At 44.1% G+C, this 19,279-nt stretch overlaps 1 protein-coding gene across 1 annotated transcript in view; it reads right to left on the reverse strand.

The window, feature by feature from the left end:
- Positions 1–19,064, reverse strand: part of zc3h18 (zinc finger CCCH-type containing 18) — a 185,936-nt gene extending 166,872 nt beyond the window's left edge. The window contains 1 exon segment of the mRNA XM_052028145.1: positions 18,897–19,064. The gene's annotated coding sequence lies outside the window, so the exon portion shown is untranslated.
- Positions 19,065–19,279: the final 215 nt, after the last annotated feature.

Below are 19,279 nucleotides of genomic sequence, written 5' to 3' on the forward strand. Positions count from 1 at the left end.
GTACAAGAAAGTTACAGGACAACAAGGAAATATACGGAATGAGAGAGAAGGGATTGCTCCCCAGCAAATGGCATGGACCAGATGAGTCAAATGGCCTTCTGCATTGTTATAAGTACAAGATAAACAACACCATGAAGAAGGAACAGAACTTTGACAAGGTATGGGAAATTGAGAACCAATGATAGAGCAAGGTTGAGATCTTGCAGTGGTTTTCAGGAGCAAGGGGAGAGTTACCAAAAGGACTCAAGGATGGTATTATTCTCATTACCACATGTGAAGGAGTACTGCAAGAGAAGGATAAAACAGGTTAATGCATGGCTGCAGAAATGTGGCAGAGGAAGGACTTCAGATTCCTGGAGCCTGGAACCAGTTTAGGCACAGGAAGTATTTGGTCAAGTTACACTTCAGAGCTAGGACAATTGTCCTCACACGGTGACAAGATAATACTGTGAGGAGAATTTATTTAGCAAAGAGAATGGAACTAGGATGAAAGATTAGAGAAACATTAAAGTGCACAGAGGACTGAGGGAAATATACATCACTAAAAGTTCAGAAATAGCAGGGTACAGACAACAGGTAAATGTGAGGCAGACTAAAATGGCATCAGGATACATGTGCTTAAACATACAGAGCACAATAAATAAGCTTGGCAAGCTGCAGACACAAACAACATCTGCCTCAATGTATTTAGGAAAGATGGAGAAAATGAGTGGGATTTATCAATAAAATGAAGTTGTGGGCATGCTATGTTGGTGCCGGAAGTGTGGCGACACTTGCGGGCTGCCCCCAGAACACTCTACAAAAAAAGATGCATTTCACTGTGTGTTTCAATGTACTTGACTAATAAAGATATCTTATCAATGTACTTATCTTATCAATGATGTTCCTGAGAGTACAAAAAATTATTTGGGTAAAATTAAGGAACAACTGAAGTGCTATGACAATATTGTAACTATACTTTAAGCCACCAAATAGTGGGAAGGAATTAAATTTGCACGTGTATTTCAGAAAGATACAAGTACTACAAAGTAATGATGAAGTAGTGATGATTTGCAGCAGACTAAAAGGCTTGAGCATGTGGATATTAAGAAAGAGGAGGTGCTGGAGCTTTTGGAGAGCATCAAGTTGGATAAGTTGCCAGGACCAGCTGAGATGTACCCCAGGCTGCTGTGGGAGGCGAGGGAGGAGATTGCGGAGCCTCTGGCAATGATCTTTGCATCATCAATGGCGACGGAAGAGGTTCCGGCGGATTGGAGGGTTATGGATGTTGTTCCCTTATTCAAGAAAGGGAGTAGAGATAGCCCAGGAAATTATAGACCAGTGAGTCTTACTTCAGTGGTTGGTAAGCTGATGGAGAAGATAGAGAGGCAGGATTAATAAACATTTGGAGAGGTATAATATGATTAGGAACAGTCAGCATGGCTTTGTCAAGGGCAGGTCCTGCCCTACGAGCCTGATTGATTTTTTTGAGAATGTGACTAATCACATCGATGAAGGGAGAGCAGTAGATGTAGTGTATATGGATTTCAGCAAGGCGTTTGATAAGGTACCCCATGCAAGGCTTATAGAGAAAGTAAGGAGGCATGGGATCCAAGGGGACATTGCATTGTGGATCCAGAACTGGCTGGCCCACAGAAGGCAAAAAGTGGTTGTTGAAGGGTCGTATTCTGCATGGAGGTTGGTGACCAGTGGTGTACCTCAAGGATCTGTTCTGGGACCCTTACTCCTTGTGATTTTTATAAACGACCTGGATGAGGAAGTGGAGGGATGGGTTAGTAAGTTTGTGGATGACACAAAGGTTGGAGGTCTTGTGGATAAGGTTTAAGGTAGGTATAGAGGAGATGTCAGGGGTAAGTTTTTTTTTACTCAGAGAGTAGCGAGTGCGTGGAATAGGCTACGGGCAACAGTGATGGAGGCGGATATGATAGGGTCTTTTAAGAGACTTTTGGATAGGTACATGGAGCTGAGAAAAATAGAGGGCTATGGGTCTCTAAGGCAGGGACATGTTCGGCACAGCTTTGTGGGCCGAAGGGCCTGAATTGTGCTGTAGGTTTTCTACGTTTCTATGAAGTACTTCAGTGATGCAAGAGTAGATCTGAACAATGTCAAAGTGCGCATAGAATTCCTGAAATGTGTTCAAAAGAAGAAAAATTATAGAAAAATAGGGGGCTACGTGGGAGGGAAGGGTTAGATAGATCTTAGAGCAGAATAAAATGTCGGCACAACATTGTGGGCCGAAGGGCCTGTACTGTGCTGTAGTGTTCTATGAAGCTAGGCTGAACTCTAGGCAACGAAAAGGGGAAAGTGAAGAACATTTCGTGGAATCACATAAAATTATTTGGCCTACCGTATCCAAAAATGGGAAAACCAGTTTCTGCTTCCTTCACAGTTTCACTCATTAGGTAAAAATAAAAAGTTTCCTCAACTCCTTTCATAACCTTTCATCAATTAACTTAAATCTGTAGACACAAGAGACCGCCGATGCTGGAACTTGGAGCAACAATCTGCTGGAGAAACTCAGCAGGTTGAGCAGCATCTGTGGAGAAATGGCAGATGGACAATACATAGAAGATATAACAGTACAGCACAGGAACAGGCCCGGTGGCCCACCACTTCTGCAGCGACTGTTATGCCAATCTAAAATAATCCAATCTGCCTGTACATGCTCCATATCCCTCTGTTCCCTACCTGTTCATATGTCTTTCCAAATGCTTCTTAAACATTGCTGACATAGCTACTTCCATACCTCCCTAGTGGTGTATTCCAGACACTGACCACTCCCTGATCTTCTTTAAACATTTCCCTTCTTGCCTTAAATCAATGTTCGCTAGTACTTGACATTTCTACTCTGGGAAAAAGACAATCTGCCCATTCTATGCCTCTCATAATTTCATATGCTTCCACCCAGTTGTCTCTCAGCCTCCAGCAAAAACAATCCAAGTTTTACAACCTCTTATAGCTGATACCTTCAACACCAGGCAACATCCTGGTAAACCTCTTGATAAGATAAGATCTTCATTAGTCCCATGTACATCGAAACACACAGTGAAATACATCTTTTGTGTAGTGTAGCCTGCAAGTGTCGCCACACTTCCAGCGCCAACATAGCATGCTCACAACTTCCTAACCTGTACGTCTTTGGAATGTGGGAGGAAACCAGAGCACCTGGAGGAAACCCACGTAGACACAGGGAGAACGTACAAACACCTTACAGACAGTGGCCGGAATTGAACCTGGGTTGCTGGCGCTGTAATAGTGTTATACGAACTGCTACACTACTGTGCCTGCCCTGGATTACTTCTGCAATCTCTCCAACGCCTGCACATGACTCCAATAGTGAGGCAACCAAAACGGATCAAAAGAGGAGCTGTTGTCAATCTTAGGCAGGTAGTGCAGAGTACCCCTGTGGCCGTTTCCCCTCAATAACAGATATACCGCTTTGGATGCTGTTTGGGGGGGGGGGAAGACAACCTACCAGGGAAAAGCCACAGCGACAAGGTCTCTGGCACTGAGCCTGCTCATGTGGTGCAGAAGGGAAGGGGGGAGAAGAAGAGAGTGGTACTGATTCCATAGTAAGGGGCGCAGACAGAAGATACTGTGGACATGAAAGAGACTCCCAGGTCCACAGCATTCTGAAGGGCGAGGGTGAACAGCCAGAGGTCGTGGTACATATTGGTACCAATGACATAGATAGGAAAAGAGATGAGGTCCTGAAGAGGGAATATAGGGAGTTAGGTAGGAAGCTGAAAAGCAGGACCTCAAGGGTAGTAATCTCTGGATTGCTGCATGTGCCACGCACCAGTGAGGGTAAGAATAGGATGATTTGGCAGATGAATGCATGACTGAGAAATTGATGTAGGGGGCAGGGTTTCAGATTTGTTGATCATTGGGATCTCATCTGGGGAAGGTATGACCTGTACAAAAGGGACGGGTTACACCTGAACTGGAGGGGGACCAATATTCTTACAGGAAGATTTGCTAGAATTGTTTGGGGTGGGTTTAAACAAGTTTGGCAGGGGGATGGAAACCAGAGTGATAGGTCAGAGCATGGTTCATTTAGTGTACAAGTGGACGCAGAGTGTAGAAAGACTGTGAGGAAGGATACGCAGTTGAAAGGGCAAAATTGCAGTCAGTTGGATGGGCTGAAGTGTGTCTACTTTAATGCGAGAAGTATCAAGAACAAGGGTGACGAACTTAGAGCGTGGGTAAGTAAATGGAACTATGACTTGGTGGCCATTACAGAGACTTGGCTGTCACAAGGGCAGGAATGGCTGCTGGATATTCCAGGGCTTAAATGTTTCAAAATGGACAGGGACAGAAGTAAAAGAGGTGGGGGAGCGCTTTGCTGATCAGGGACAGTGTCACAGCTGCAGAAAGGGAGGATGACCTGGAGGAGTCATCCACTGAGTCAGTGTGGGTGGAAGTCAGAAACAGGAAGGGAGTGATCACTCTATTGGAAGAATTCTTCAGACCCTCCCAATAGCAGCAGAGACACTGAGGATCAGATCTGGTGGCCGATTTTGCAGAGGTGCAAAAATAACAGGGTTGTGGTCATGGGTGATTTCAACTTCCCTAATATTGATTGGCACCTCCTAGTGTAAAGGGGATAGATGGGACAGAGTTTGTTAGGTGTGTACAGGAAAGATTCCTGACACAGTATGTGGACAGGCCGACTAGAGGAGAGGCTGTACTGGACCTGGTACGAGGCAATGAGCCTGATCAGGTTTCAGATCTCTTGGTGGGAGAGCATTTTGGAAATAGTGACCACAACTCCTTGACCTCTACCATATCCGTGGAGAGGGATAGGAGCAGATGATATGTGAAAGTATTTAACTGGGGAAGGGGGAATTATGATGCTATTAGGCAGGAACTTGGGAGCGTAAATTGGGATCAGATGTTCTTGGGGAAGTGCACAGCAGAAATGTGGAGCTTATTTAATGAATACTTGTATGGGGCACTGGATAGATTTGTCCCACTGAGGCAGGGTAAGGGATGGTAAAGTGAAGGAACCATGGTTGACACGAGATGTAGAATATCTTGTCAAGAGGAAGAAAGCAGCTTACCTGAGGCTCAGAAAGCATGGATCAGACAGGGCTCTGAAGAGTTACAAGGTAGCCAGGAGGGTGCTTAAGAATGGACTTGGGAGAGCTAGAAAGGAGCATGAGAAGGCCTTGGTGAGAAGGATCCAGGAAAACCCCAAGGCGTTCTACACGTATGTGAAGAATAGGAGGATGACTAGAGAGGGGGTAGGACCGATCGGGGATAAAAGAGGAAACATGTGCCTGGAGTCAGAAGAGGTAGGGGAGGTCCTTAATGAATACTTTGCTTCAGTATTTACCAGAGAGAGAGAGAGAGAGACCTTGACATTTGTGACGATGGTATATGATAGGCTGATGCGCGAGGGCATGTCGACGTGAGGAAAGAGGATGTGCTGCAACTATTGAAAAACATTATGATAGATGAGTCACCGGGGCCGGATGGGATATATCCAAGGTTATTATGGGAAGTGATGGAAGAGATTGCTGCAACTTTGGTGGTGACCTTTGCGTCCTCAATAGCCAAAGGAGTAGTGCCACGTGATTCAAGGGTGGCAAATGTTGTTCCTTTAAGAAAGGGAGTAGGATAAGCCTGGGAATTACAGACCAGTGAGTTTTACTTCAGTGATGGGCAAATTACTGGAGAAGATTCTTAGAGACAGGATTTATGGGCATTTAGAGAAGCTTGGGCTGATTAGGGACAGTCAACATGGCTTTGTGAGGGGTAGGTCATGGCTCATGAGCCTGATTGAATTCTTTGAGGATGTGACAAAGCACATTGATGAAGGTAGAGCAGCGAATATGGTGTACATGGATACTAGAAAAGCATTTGACAAGGTTCCTCATGGAAGGCTTATTCAGTAAGTCAGGAGGCATGGGATCCAGGGAAACTTGGCTGTGTGGATTCAGAATTGGCTTGCCCATGGAAGACAGAGGGTGGTTGTAGATGAAGCATATTCTGCCTGGAGGTCGGTGACCAGTGGTGTTCCGCAGGGATCTGTTTTGGGACCCCTGCTCTTTGTGATTTTTATAAATGACTTGGATGAGGAGGTGGAAGGGTGGGTTAGTAAGTATGCCAATGATACAAAAGGTTGGTGGTGCTGTGGATAGTGTAGAAGGTTGCTATAGATTAACAACAGGATATTGATAGAAATGCAGAGCTGGGCTGAGAAGTGGCAAATGGAGTTCAACCCGGATAAGTGTGAAGTAATACATTTTGGGAGATCCAATTGGAAGGCAAAGTACAAGGTTAATGGCAGGACTCTTAGCAGTGTGAGGAACAGAGGGATCTTGGGGTCCACGTCCCATAGATCTCTCAAAGGTTGCCTTGCAGGTTGATAGGGTTGTTAAGAAGGCGTATGGAGTGTTGGCCTTCACTAGTCCAGGTATTGAGTTCAAGAGCCGCGAGGTGATGTTGCAGCTCTATAGAACTCTGGTTAGACTACACTTGGAGTATTGTGTTCAGTTCTGGTCACCTCATTATTGGAAGAATGTGGAAGCTTTAGAGAGGGTGCAGAGGAGATTTACCAGGATGGTGCCTGGATTGGAGAGCATGTTTTATGAAGATAGGTTGAGCAAGTTACGGCTTTTCTCCTTGGAGAGGAGGATGAGAGGTGACTTGATAGAGGTGTACAAGATGATAAGAGGCATAGATCGAGTGGACAGTCAGAGACTTTTTCCCAGGGTGAAAATGGCTAACAGAAGGGGACATAATTTTAAGGTAACTGGAGAAAGGTATAGTGGGGATGTCAGGGGTAAGTTTTTGTTTATTACAGAGAGTGGTGGGTGTGTGGAACGCACTGCCTGAAGAGGTTGTGGGGGCAGATACATTAGGGACATTTAAGAGACCCTTAGATGGACACATGAATGATAGAGAAATGGGAGGCTATGTGGGAGGGAAGGGTTAGATAGATCTTAGAACAGGATAAAATGTTGGCACAACATCGTGGACCGAAGGGCCTGTACTGTGCTGTAGTGTTCTATGTAAAGTACATAAAGGTGAATAAGTGAGCTACCAGAGGAAGTGGTAGATGTGGGTACAATTGCAATGTTTGAAAGACATTTGGACAGGGACAATGGATTTTCTTCATATTTTTTTTAAATTTTATTTACAGTGTGGTAACAGGCTCTTCCAGCCCAACAAGTCCACTCCGCCATTTTAAACCCAAATTAACCTACCGTCCGTCTTTCCAATATGGGAGGAAACCGGAGCACCCAGAGACGGGAGAACGTACAAACTCCTTACAGACAGCGACGGGAATTGAACCCGATCGCTGGCGCTGTAATAGCGTCGTGCTAACCGCTACGCTACCGTGCCGCCCCAGATGGGAAAGGTTTCTTGGGATATGGGCCAAACACAGGCAAATGGGACTAGCTCAGGTAGGCAGCTTGGCCAGCATGGACAAGTTGAGCCAAAGGGCCAATTTCCATATGCCTTCTTCACTACCCTATCCATATGTGTTGCCACTTTCAGGGAGATATGGACTTGCACCCAAAGATCCCTCAGTAGATCAATGGTCAGAAGCGTCCTGCCATTTACTGTATACTTGCCTCTTGCATTTGATCTCCCAAAGTTAATTATCTCAACTGTTTGGTTCAACTGCATCTTCCATTTCTCCGCCCAAATTTCCAATTGATACATACACGCTATATTTGACAACCTTCCTCACCATCCACCACTTTTTGTGTTACCTTACTAATCAAACCACCTACAGTGGCATGCAAAAGTTTGGGCACCCCTGGTCAAAATTTCTGTTACTGTGAATAGCTGAGTTAAAAGATGACCTGATTTCCAAAAGGCATAATGTTAAAGATGACATTTCTTTAATATTTTTAGTAAGATTACTTTTTTATTTCCACCTTCTACAGTTTCAAAATAACAAAAAAGGAAACGAGCCCGAAGCAAAAGTTTGGGCACCCTGCATGGTCAATACTTGTAACCACCCTCTTTGGCAAGTATCACAGCTTGTAAACACTTTCTGTAGCCAGCTAAGAGTCTTTCAATTCTGTTTGGGGGATTTTTCGCCCATTCTTCCTTGCAAAAGGCTTCTAGCTCTGTGAGATTCTTGGGCTGTCTTGCATGCACTGCTCTTTTGAGGTCTATCCACAGACCTTCGATGATGTTTAGGTCAGGGGACTGTGAGGGCCATGGCAAAACTTTCAGCTTGTGCCTCTTGAGGTAGGCCATTGAGGATTTTGAGGTGCATTTAGGATCATTATCCTGTTGTAGAAGTGGTCCTCTTTTCATCTTCAGCTTTTTGTTTTACAGACGGTGTGATGTTTGCTTCCAGAATTTGCAGGTATTTAATTGAATTCATTCTTCCCTCTATCAGTGAAATGTTCCCCGTGCCACTGCCTGCAACCACAAGCCCAAAGCATGATCGTATCCACCCCCATGCTTAACAGTTGGAGAGGTGTTCTTTTCATGAAATTCTGCACCTTTTTTCTCAAACTTTCCTGTGTCCTCACCACAAAATTCAGCATCAGAAATTTGAAAAGGAACATCTAAACAAGCCTGATGCATTTTGGAAACAAGTCCTGTGGACTGATGAAGTTAAAATAGAACTTTTTGGCCACAATGAGCAAAGGTATGTTTGGAGAAAAAAGGGTGCAGAATTGTGTGAAAAGGACACCTCTCCAACTGTTAAGCACAGGGGTGGATCGATCATACTTTGGGCTTGTGTTGCAGCCAGTGGCACGAGGAACATTTCACTGGTAGAGGGAAGAATGAATTCAATTAAGTACCTGCAAATTCTGGAAGCAAACATCACACCGTCTGTTTAAAAAAAAGCCCAAGATGAAAAGAGGATTGCTTCTACAACAGGATAACGATCCTAAACACACCTAAAATCCACAATGGACTACCTTAAGAGGCATAGGCTGAAAATTTTGCCATGGCCCTCACAGTCCCCTGACCTAAACATCATCGAAAATCTGTGGATAGACCTCAAGTAGCAGTGCATGCAAGACAGCCCAAGAATCTCACAGAACTAAAAGCCTTTTTGCAAGGAAGAATGGGCAAAAATCCCCCAAACAGGAATTGAAAGACTTTTAGCTGGCCGCAGAAAGCGCTTACAAGCTGTGATACTTGCCAAAGAGGGTGTTACTAAGTACTGACCATGCAGGGTGCCCAAACTTTTGCTTCGGGCTCTTTTCCTTTTTTATTTTGAAACTGTAAAAGATGGAAATAAAAAAGTAATCTTGCTTAAAATATTAAAGAAATGTGTCATCTTTAACTTTATGCCTTTTGGAAATCAGGTCATCTTTTACTCGCTTAGCTATTCACAGTAACAGAAATTTTGACCAGGGGTGCCCAAACTTTTGATTGCCACTGTATACTTTCATGAAGATCATATATACTTAATCACAAACATAGATCCCAGCACTCATCCTTGCAGACACCAGTAGTCATGGGCCTCCAGTCAGAGAAACAGCCTTCCACCACCACCCTCTGTATTCTATGACCAAGCCAATTTTGGTGTCATACAGCACAGAAACAGGTCCTTCAGTCCAAATCGCCCATGCCAACCCAGATGTCCACGTAAGCTAGTCCCATTTCCCCACATCTCTCTAAAGCTTTCCTATGTATGTTTAAGTCTAAACGTCTTTTAGAAGTTGATTATACCTGCATTAACCACTTCCCCTGGTTGCTTGTTCCATATACACGCCACCCTCTGTGTGAAGAAGTTGCGCTTCAGGTCCCTTTTAAACCTTTCCCCTCTCACCTTAAACCTATCCCCTATGGTTTTTGGTTCCCCTTCCTTGGGAAAAAGACTGTGTGCATTCAGCCTATTTGTGCCCCTCATGATCTTATAAACCTCTACAAGGCCACCACTATGCTTCAAGGTTAACTCCTACACTCCAACGAATAAAGACTTTGCCTGCCCAAATTCTCCCTATAACTTAGGCTCTTGAATTCTGGCAACATTCTTGTAAATCTCATAATTTTGTATCCAGCTTACCAACTCACTATTGGTTCCCATGTCACTTACCTTCTGGACCAGCCTACCATGACAGACCTCGTCAAATGTTTTACTGAAGTTCACACAGACAACATCCGCCACCCTACCCTTGTCAATCACCTTCATCACTTCCTCAGAAAACTCACTCAAATTTGTAAGGCATGAAATCCCCCGCACAAAGCCATGCTGACTATCCCTAATAACTCTATGCTTTTCTAGATGTGAGTAGGTCCTTTCCCCAGGAGTCATCTCCAATAATTTCCCTATCACTGATGCACAGCTAACCAACATACAATTTCCTGGTTCATCCCTGTTTTATTGTCAGCATTCTTAAACCTAGGATTAACATTGGCTATTCTCCAGTCTTCTGGCACCCCATTTAAATTCCTTCCTGCTTCCTTTATATTCCTCAAGGGCCTTGGCTGACCTCAGCTTCCTAAACCTTACATATGCTTCCATTTTCTTTTTTGACTAAACTTACATTAGTCTTGCGAATACCTGGACCATGACCACTCAAAGTGGAGAAAGAGTGTTCAGGGTGGCATTAAGAATCTCAAATCCTTCACAGGGAGCACACAAAAGCCCAAGGTTAATTCCAACCTCCAAACTGCCCAGCCACCTTCTGCCCAAGTCTATGAATCCCACATTGGTCTCATCATCCACCTCAGACACCACAAAGTTGGAGTGAAAGTCAGTCATACAATGATAATGGATGCTCTGAGTAAATAATAATTATCGATCTCCATCGATCTACAATAGATACCTCATAAGAAAATTTTAGGAACCAAGGTCCAACATGTAATGTTTCAAGTAACTGATATACTGCATCAAAGGTTCTTGCAACTCTATCAATATCACGGGATCATCTTTACCACATGCTACCTAATAGCTCGAATATGTTAACACAATGCCCACATCCCAAATGAATTTTTAAAATTATCTTATTTGGATTTCAGTGAATGGCTTCCTAATCCCTCAGATTTCTGAACATACACTGGCCATTTATTCACAGAATTGTTTCCACTCATTTATGAATTTACCAACTTTGGAAACAAAAGCACTGCAAAACCGAAAATATAAATGTTTCTCAACACAAATTTAGTACATACATAGTACATAACAGCACAGTACAGGCCCTTCAGCCCACAGTGTTGTGCCGACATTTTATCCTGCTCTAAGATCTATCTAACCCTTCCCTCCCACATAGCCCCCCATTTCTCTATCATTCATGTGCCTATCTAAGAGTCCCTTAAATGTCCCTAATGTATCTGCTCCCACAACCTCTGCCGGCAGTGCATTCCACGCACCCACCACTCTGTAAAAAAAAACTTACCCCTGACATCCCCTTTATATCTTCCTCCAATCACCTTAAAATTATGCCCCCTCATGTTAGCCATTGTCACCCTGGGAAAAAAATCTCTGTTCACTCGATCTATACCTTTTATTATCTTGTACACCTCTATCAAGTCACCTCTCATCCTCCTCCTCTCCAAAGAGAAAAGCCCTAGCTCACTCAATCTATCCTCATATAGACCTGCTCTCTAATCCAGGGAGCATCCTGGTAAATCTCCTTTGCACCCTCTCTAAAGAAGTAGGCCATTTAGCATCAAGTCAATGCTGGCCTACAGAACAATCCCCTCCCCCCACTAGTTTTCTGTATAAACTATTCTCCCTATATTATAATCAGCTCCCCCAGATTCTACCAGTCACCTGAGATCCTGTGGGAGACTAGATTTATACGTTAACTGCCAGACTATTCTCATATTCCCTCTTTGTTAAACTAATGTTCCTTTTCACCTGCTTGCAGCCTGGTTCTCAACATAATTACTAACCATATATTTTCTCCTTACCTTTCTTTTCCAAACATCTAGCATCCCAAACTATTAAGTGGCCTTTATTAAGCCATATCTCAATTATTGCTACTACATCATTTTCCTAAAGGGCTACTTGTACCCGCAGTTCACCACCTTATTCATCATACAGCCATTCTAAACCTGCCTTTGTCTTTCTTGTAGTTTCTTTTAATTTGCTCCCTTATTTTATATGACAAAAAGAGTAAACTAGACATTAAGCATTTAGATTTTAGTTTTAAGTTCAATAAGGTAACAGTAGGTTTGTGACAAAGATCAGAAAGTCAAGTTGCACCATAGGTTATCAAAAGTCCAAAGCAAAATACTGAAGATGTCGAAAATCTGCAATAAAAAGTCAGACAGAACCTGTGCAAACAGTCAACATTTCAGGTCAATGAACTTCCATTAAACTTGGACAAGGTGTTACTGATAGAGAAAGTGGGGAGGAGCACAAAGAACAAAAGAATGGATTGCAAACTAGCAATTGATCAGAATATGAAGTAGATTACAGAATATAAAGAGAAACAGAATTAACTGTTCAAGCCACTGACAATTTTATTAAACTCAGAACAACATTAACTCTATTTCTCCCAGATGCTGCCTGACAAGCTAAGCACATTCAGCAATGTCAGCTTTTATTTTGGATTTCCATCAAATACATCATTATGCTTTTGTTTTCATACTTAACTCTGTCTGGTAAAAATTGTGAAACAGTTGTTCCTCAAGGACTAACTAGATCAGCAAATGGTAATGCCAGTTGGGATCCTATGATTCAAAATAACTATGACTATGTACAGAGTATTGCTTAGGCCACAAATGGAGTAGTGCATCCAATTCTAGTTGCTCCTAGAGAGTATAGAACAGATTACTAGAACAGTTTCTAGGGTGAATGACTTCAGCTATAGGATGAAGCTAGAGTTGTTCTTGAAGGTAAAGGAGATTGAGAAATTTGATAAACATGCAAGGACCAAGGCCATCTTTTCGCAGCTACCACCGGGCAGGAGGTACAGAAGCCTGAAGTCCCACACCACCAGATTCAAAAACAGCTACTTCCCTTCAATCATTCACTTCTTGAACCAACCAGCAAAACCCTAATCAGTACAGTTTAGCAACAGAATGACCACTTTGATCACTTTGTACTAAAATGGACTTGGTTTTTTTTTTGTTCTAATTGCGTTCTTTCTTGTAAAAATAGTGTATAATTTATGATTAATTTAGGTTTTTCCTGTGAATGCTGCTTATCTGATGCTATGTGCCTGTGATGCTGCTGCAAGTAAGTTTTTCACTGCACCTGTGCACACATGTACTTGTGCATGTAACAATAAACTTGACTTTAGACACTTAAAATTCTGGGCAAGGAATATGAGAGATGCAAGTAAAAGCTCAGGAGCTGGTATCTGGAATTCACTGCTTGCACAGATGGTGGAAACAGAATGAATCAGTGCCTTAAAAGGGAATTGAAGAGACACTTGGGAATAATTTGCAGAACTGTGAGAAGAATACTAGAATGGGACTGATTGTATTGATTGTCATGAAGTCACCATTGTCTTGATGGGATGAACGGTCTCCTCCTGTGCCATAACAATTCTACAATAATGAATATTACATAAAGGCACAGAAACAGACCATAGTTAATCCTATCCATGCAGCATTTTAGTTCCATTTGAGCCTTTGCCCATCCTTCCTCATCTGAATCTATTAGCAGAACGCTCATTTTCTTTTTCGCTCATATGCTCATCTCGTCTTCCCTTAAACTCATCGATACTATCTGCATCGACTATTCCCTCTGGAAGCCAATCCACATCTCACTACTCTTTGAGTAAAGAAGTTTCTTCTGAATTCCCTGTTAAATTTTCCCATGCCCAAGATACCCATCTTTCATAGATGAAGGTTTTCACTCTTATCAAGATTCCATTTACCTCTGCCTTTAAAATATTCCAAGACTATTTCCACCACCCTCTGAGGAAAAGACTTATGAATAAAATTCAATTCATCGCCATTTTAAATAGGTGACCCCTTTTTAAACTGTGATCCTAGATCTAGATTTCTCAAGTAGAAACATCCTCTCTCTACACACCACAACAAATCCAGCCATTTCTTTTGTGTTTTCATTCAGTCCCCTTTCACTCTTGTAAACTTCAGAGGACATAACCTTAATCTGCACAATTTATCCTCGTAAGACATCCCACTCATGGTATGGTATGTCTGGTAAATCTTCTCTGAACTGCTTCCAAATCATTTACGTAACTTACTTAAATAAGGAGACAATCCTATACACAACATTCCAGATGAGATCTCACCAATGCCCTCTTTAACTGAAGCTCCATAAACTCCATACTTTGGAAACTTATTCTCCAAGCATTGAATAATAACATTTTAGCTTTACTAATTACTTGCTGCAGTTGAAAACTAGCTTTTTGCAAAACATGGGGATACCCAGATCCTCTGCATCTCAGATCACTGCAATCTCTCACCACTTAGGTGATTTTTAAAACATTTTTCCTATATTATATTCTGCTTGCCAGATCTCCGTCCACTCACTCAATCTGTATCCCTTTATAAACCTTGTGTTCTCTTCACAACCAACATCCCAGTCTTTCTGTAACCAGAAAATTTAGCAACCATACCTTCAGTACTTTCATCCATATTTATATCAATTGTAAAAAGTTGAGGCCACAGTTCTGATCTCTGTGGCACACGATTCACTACATCTTGTCAAACAGATACCTATGACTACCTTAACACAAGTCTTGAAAATTAAGAAAAATTACATCTTGAACAACATTATTGACTGTTACTTTTCCAAAAATAAATCAGTAAGAATGGTAAAGCAAGATTTTCTCTTTTGAACTCCATACTGACTATTCATGAGACTACTAATGTTCTGGTGCAACGTGATGTGAGTTCACAGAGTCAGTTGCATGGCACAGAAGCAGGCCCATCACATCCATGCCAACCTTTTTGCCCAATTACACTAATCTGATTTGCCTGAATTAGGACCAAATCTTTCTACACTTTTCCCATTTAAGTATCCAAATGCCTCTTTAATGCCTGGGGCAGATCAGCTATGATCATATTGAATCGTGGGTCACCCTTGCGGGGTTGAGTGGCCTACTCCTGCTCCTATTTTCTTCTGTTCTTACAGTCTGTATGGATCAATTATTCACAGGATTAGACTTCTAAAAGCAAATTTTAATAGTTTTGACAATCTGGCTATACCATATCATGCTTAAATGAAAAGAATTTTATCACTGCCATATAGGTTAAGACTCCATGCTGAATGGCCTCTGTCTATGCCATAATTGCACTGCAATATTCTGTCAAATAGATTTACTGCCAAATAAAGATTTGCTTGGCAAAAACTGACCCAGGCCCATCTGTCAAACCAAGCTAGAGGACTTGAAATAAATTTGCTACCCGACCCAAATGGAATCAGGCCTAGTAACCAGATTCTGCAGTGAAGCTATACAGAGCAAAACAAGAACAATTTCATTTGCTACCTGCACTCTTCTGGCTATTTGCAGGTGATCAGCCCTAGCATGCCAGAGTGCTGAACCTTTGCGCATTTATGAAGGCCTGGCCCAGCCCTATCTGATCCAAGCTCAGGGGTTTTAATTTTTATTTGATCGCTGATCTGAACCTGGCACATGTATTTGGGTCCTGATGGGCTTGGGTTGGACAGCTGGGCTCCAGTGACAAGCTCTACTCTTCTTTCCATTTGCTCAGAAAAATTATTCCACAACCAATCTGGTCCTTCAATCTCCATTCCTGCACTTGGTAATATTTAATAAGCTACAAGATCTGATCTGATGGGAGAGATGGGATGGGATCTGATGAGGTGATGGTGAGCTGCCTTCTTGAAACAGTGCATAGCAATATATTTTTAAGTCAGATTGGATTGCAACTTGGAGGGGACTCTGCAGATGGTTGTGTTCTCATATGTCTGCTGTCCTATCCTTCCTGAGTTTGGGACAGCAGTCTGAGAAAATAACTTCAGTACAATTTGGAGATGCACTCTGCATCCTCTGTGCACCAATGGAAGGAATGAAGGCTTAGGGTGATAGATAAGTGGCTTGGTAGTGTAGTGGTTAGTGTAAGGCTATTACAGCGCCTTGTAAGGAGTTTGTACGTTCTCCCCATGTCTGCGTGGATTTCCTCTGGGTACTCCGGTTTCCTCCCACATTCCAAAGACGTACAGGTTAGGAACTGTGGGCATGCTATGTTGGCGCTGGAAGAGTGGCAACACTTGCGGGCTGCCCCCAGCACATTCCCAGTAATGCAAAAAGATGGATTGCACTATGTGTTTCGATACATGTGACTAACAAATAAATAAAGTGAAAAAGCTGCAAGAGGAAATCAGAGGCTGGGCATCCATCAGTACATGACTTACCTACTGACACTGCACAGCTTTTCATTCACTGAGACACAAACAGGTATGTGATGGAATACTCTCCATGTACCTGGATGAGACCAGCTCCAAAAACACTCAAGTAGCCCAACATCATTCAGGGCAAAGCAGCCCACCTCCAGCATCATCATGTTTTTCAGCCCACCTGATTGTTACTCCATTCACCACCATAAACCTTAATTACCTCTGCTACCAGTGCAGTGTGCAGCATTCACAAAAGGAACTGCAATGATTTGCCTAGGGTATTTCAACAGCAACTCCCAAACCCATGGCTTTTACCACCAAGAAGGACAAAGACCTCAGATGCTGGGGAACACCATCACCTGCAGGTTTCCCTCTAAGTATCACACCATCCTGACTTCAATACATATTGCCATTCTTTCTTCAGCACTGAGTGTAAATACTGGAGCTCCCTTCCTAAACAGCACTGTGGGAATACCTTCATCAGAACTGCAGCATTTCAGGGCAGTAGCTCAAGCAGTACCTCCTCAGAGGCAAGAAGAGACAGACAATAAAATCTTGAGCATGGCAATTAAAAACCTTGAACATAAGCAGAAGTGAGGCAGTGGGGAAAGCAAAGGCAATTTTAAAAACAAACAGTAAATAAATGTGGAATGGATTAAGTCATGGGTCAAGTTTGTGATCAGAGCATACAACTGAAGACAGATGCAGACTCCATTGTTGATTTTCAACAGAATCGTTGTCGGTGCACGTTTTAAGATCTTTATCATGACAACTGAATTAATTTGTCACCTTTGGGTGAAGGTTGTTTCTGCACAGTGGAGTTCGCCCACCCTAACTTTCCTTCTCTCTTCCCCAGTGTCTTCACACTTCTCAGAACTCCAAGTCACTGTCTGGTATCCAGACCAACTGCTATTTTTCAAACTAGCTGACAGACCACATGAATGCTTTATGTTACAGAGGAACCACATTCTCTCCTTAAGGAGCAGGAGTCAGTGGACAATTATGAGATGTGGGTACACCTGCTTTGGAGCTTTAGCAGCCAACTGCAACACCTCAAACTTTCCCTGAATAAGATCAATACATCTGGTGCAGACTGGAAATGGAATCTGCAACCAAGCTGATTTCCACAATGCAATATTACATCAAGATGTACATTTATCTACTCAGAAAACTGGACAAGACTCATCTGCTCAGATACTAGCTAGTTTTATGGCTAGTACAGTACAAATTATATGTCTCCATTAACTACGTGACAACAAACTGACCACAGAGCTGTTTCAAACCAGTATGGGAAAACACAAAGAAGTCCATCAAATGTTTCAGCTATTTACTTACTGAAAACTTTAAGCATTTGGATTGTTTTAGTATGATCACTATTGCCAAGTATGTCAGAGATAAACCTAACTTACTACATGACAACATTCTCATGATCATTCACTTCCAGATTCTGAAGATGCTCCAACATGCCTACATTTACTTGAGGTCTGGGGTGAAGAATTTAGACCATTACAACAAAAGACCTCCCTGCTTTACTTAATTATTGCTAAATTCAATACGCTTTTCACCTTCAGTCTTTCTGGTTATAATAAGAATCAAAAAAAATTTAAGATATTCACAAAACCATCATATTCAAGGAACATTTTCATTCTACTCACATCTACCGTTCATGTGGAATAATTAGTGCAAGTAAAATCTGTGAACTTGTTGAGAAGCATGAAGCTTCAGGATGGATTGATCCTGAAGCTTGATATTTCTCAATGAGCTCTACTTGTTCATTTTTCTGCAAGGATCTTCCTACCCTCCCCCTCTCCCAAATGCAAAAAGGGTTCCTCGAGATCTCATATACTTCTACATCCAATCCAACATCCCTAACACTGAGAATAATTTAACTCTGTTTGAATGGGCAGACCAAGCAGAGGCTGATGCCAACTCAGGACATGTTATATTAAGGGCCAATCTCACACCTTGCAAACTTTGAATTCACTGCACGTCCGTGCAGCTCTGCCTGGATTTACAGGGGGCAGTTCAGTGAAGCCCCAGGTGGAGAGAGCCTGCTTCTACATGGGATTTGAGACACCCCCAGCCCGGGAATCCAGCAGCACCAGTCCAGGAGTGAGCTGCCCTGGACTCCCCTCCCCCCGAGCTGAGGGACCCAGCCCTCGGCAGTGCCAGACCCTGCAGGCCGATGATAGGGTTCTGGGCCTGCGCTCGTTCCCAGATCCGAGTGCAAGGGACCTAAACCGAGTGTCGGCATCTTTTGCACCCCGAGCCGCCGAGGCCCGACACCCTCGGCCGCACTCCCCTCAGCGTGGTGGAGTCAGGCTGTGGGCCCGGGCGTGTGGCGCCAGCATTAGGCCCGGGCCTGAGGCCTGTGCTTTACGAGCGGGTGCAGGCGGGACGGGGGGTGTAATCGGCGGCGCTACTGCGCCGACTGCCCCCGGCCTACCTGCCGGCCTCCCCCCTCCCGATCTCTCGGGGTGCGGCACTCACCTGCGGGCGGGCGGGCGGCGGGGCCGGGCCGGGCCGGGCCGGGTAACCAGGGTAACGGCGAGCAGCGCGAGGCCGGGCCCGAGGCAGCAGCGAGCGAGCGCGAGCCGGGCAGCGCCGCCATTACCCGCCGCTCATTGGTCGCGCCGAGTCAGCTGATCCAGGACCCCGCCCCCACCCCCTCACTCACCGTGGGGCCGCGCTCATCACCGACCGTTCCCCCGGGACGCTCGCTCCCGAGACCGGCGGCCGCCCGGGTGGCGCGCTCGCTGCCGGCCACGGCCCCGTCAGAAACCGCGCCGGGAACTCAGCGCGGCCCGCAGCTCGCCCGCCGCCATTGGTCCCATCCCATTGGACGCTCGCAAGTCAGCTGACCAGCCGGTGTGGAGTCTGCGCGCCGCCGGCCGGCCGGCTGTCACCCTGCAGAAAGGGCGGGAGGAGAGCCGGTGAGTCCTGTGGTGAATGTCCCGTCAGTTAGCCCGCTCCCCGGCACCTGCACCCAGCCACCAACGTTGGCAGAGCAGTAGGCTGCCAGCCCCACCCTTCACTCTGACCGCGGCTGATCTACACCGG

Source organism: Pristis pectinata, chromosome 13 (genome assembly GCF_009764475.1).
Source record: "Pristis pectinata isolate sPriPec2 chromosome 13, sPriPec2.1.pri, whole genome shotgun sequence".
Classification (NCBI taxonomy): domain Eukaryota; kingdom Metazoa; phylum Chordata; class Chondrichthyes; order Rhinopristiformes; family Pristidae; genus Pristis; species Pristis pectinata.